The sequence below is a fragment of the Rhinoderma darwinii genome, chromosome 7 (genome assembly GCF_050947455.1).
Source record: "Rhinoderma darwinii isolate aRhiDar2 chromosome 7, aRhiDar2.hap1, whole genome shotgun sequence".
Lineage (NCBI taxonomy): Eukaryota > Metazoa > Chordata > Amphibia > Anura > Rhinodermatidae > Rhinoderma > Rhinoderma darwinii.
In genome coordinates this window covers 68693293-68695971 of record NC_134693.1, presented here as the reverse complement: position 1 = coordinate 68695971, position 2679 = coordinate 68693293, and positions in this window count along the sequence as shown.

The following is a 2679-nucleotide window of genomic DNA, read 5'->3' as shown; positions in this document are numbered from 1 at the left end:
TCACTGTGCGGGAAAAATAATATTATAGTGTTATAGTTGGGGTCGTTACGAACGTGGTGATACCAAATATGTGTACTTTTTTTTTACGTGTTCATTTTTTTTCCTATAATGAAAGACTCATTATAGGAAAAAAAAGCAGTTCTTGTTTATATCACTTATAACTTTTATTTTTACACTTTTTTTAAAACATTTTTATTCTTTTTTTTTTACTTTTCTCACTTGTCCCACTAGGGGACACTTAGACTTGCAGCTTTGATCGCTGCTGGAATACATTACACTACACACGTAGTGTAATGCATTTCAACTGTCATTGTGACGTGACAGTCACACTGACAGGAAGCCTACGACGACCACCCTCGGGGTGGTCCTCATAGGTTTCTGTACATGGCAACCCGGAAGCCATTGTCTGGCGTCCGGTTGCCATGGGTACCATCGCCAGCCACCGTGATTTCACATGGGGGCTGCCGATCGGCGCTAAAGACCTTAATTGTGGCGTTCAAAATCGAGCGCCGCAATTAAGGGGTTAACTGCCGATATCAGCGGCGACAGGCCGCTGATCGGCAACGGGGAGAGCAGGGCTGACACCCTGCACAGTTAACCGCCGCTGCGGTGTAGCGCCGCGCGGCGGTTAACTGTCAAAGCACTGACGTAACTGTACGTCAAGGTGCGCGAACTTACTGCTCACCATGACGTACAGTTACGTCATGGTGCGTTAAGGGGTTAAAGGAACAGTGTCATCACAATTTTTTTTTTAATATGTTCAAGATGTTAGTGCTTTATTAAAAACGTTTATATTTATTTGTGTGTTTGTGTTTTACTTTTTCTTATTTTTACACTTTTTCTTCCCTATGGGGGCTGCCATTTTTTTTTCCATTTCTGTATGTGTCGATTAACAACACATACAGACATGGAATACGGCAGCCACAGTCCCATAGGGACTGCGAACGGGGCCCGTTCCATCCACTAACATGTACGCCGTCTGTGTGGGAACTGCGCATGCGCCGCTCCCACACAGTCCAATTTGAAATGCGCGCCGTCCGGCGCCATTTTCCTGTGGACCGGAAGTCGCGGCCGGACAGTAAGATTACGACTTCCGGTCGCGGCTTCCGGACTTGTGCACTTGGACCAGCGGCAGCAGACTGAGCGGACGGGCCGGAGGAAGCCGCGGCGGCAGGAGCAGGTAAGAGATTCTATGTATGTTCGTGTACGTTTACTACTGTATGTAAACCTTCTACACTGATTGTTAGCTCAAAAAATGGCGACACACAGTGTAGGAGGTTAGACCGTTCAAACCCCTCGTTTATCCCGGCACTAGCCAGGATAAAGGAGGGGGGGGGATGCTGAGAGCTCACTAGAGCGAGGGCTTTTTACCCAATTTTGCAATGCTGCAATTTTGGGAATAGCTCCATCTAGTGACCAGCAATGGGAAATATTATAAATTAGAATTAATTTATAATATTTCCTGACTCGTGAAAAAAATAAAAAAAATTTGAACAATGTTTAATCACCTACACACTAAATGTTTAATTAAAAAAAACAAAACATGTTTTTCTGGCAACACATTCCCTTTAACTAGTTAAATGCCGCGGTTAATACCGACCGCAGCATTGAAATCCTCAGAAAGAGGGGGGCGACCCCCTCTAACAGCTCATCGCACCCCCCGCAACGCAATCGCGGGGGGGCGATGGTTGCTATGGCTGCCTGGGGGCTTAATGAATGCCCCCAGGTCCACCATCTTTGTACACCTATTAAGCCCTGCCTCTGGCAGGGCTTAATAAAGTAGTCAGAATCACGATATACTGCAATATATTAGTATTGCAGTATATCGTGCAAGCGATCTAACGATCGCTGGTTGAAGTACCCTAGGGGGACTAATAAAAAAAGTAAAAATAAGTTAGTTTTTTTTTTGTGTAAAAAAACAAACAATGTAAAAAAATTAAAAGTTCAAAAAACCCCCCTTTTGCCATTTTCCCCCTAGAGTATTAAAAAAAAAAATACATAATTGGTATCGCCGCGTCCGTAAAAGTCTGAACTATTACAATATATCATTATTTAACCCGCACAGTGAACGCCATAAAAAAAAATAAAAAATTGTAAACGCCAGATTGTCTATTTTTTGGTCACCTAATCTCCCGCAAAAAATGAAATAAAAAGTGATCAAACCATCGCATTTACACAAAAATGGTATTATTAAAAACTACAGCTTATCCCGCAAAAAATAAGCCCTCATAACACTTAATCGACATAAAAATAAAAAAGTTATGGCTCTCGGAATTTGGCGACACAAAATAAATTCTTTTTTACACTTAGGTTTTTACTTGTAAAAGTAGTCAAATATAGAAAAAAAAACTATACATATTTGGTATCGCCATAATCGTATTGACCTGCAGAATAAAGTTAACATGTTGTTTTAATTGAACAGTGAATTCCGTAAAAACCGTGGGTGAAAAACCATGGAGGAATCGCTGTTTTTTTCATTTTCTACCCCACCAATAATTTTTTTCCCGTTTCTTAGTACATTATACTGCAAAATAAATGGTGCTACGAAAAACGACAACTCGTCCCGCTAAAATCAAGCCCTCATAGTACTATATCGACGGAAAAATAAAGACGCTATGGCTTCTGGAATGTGGGGAGGAAAAAAACGAAAATGAAAATCTGAAAAAGGGCTGTGGCGGG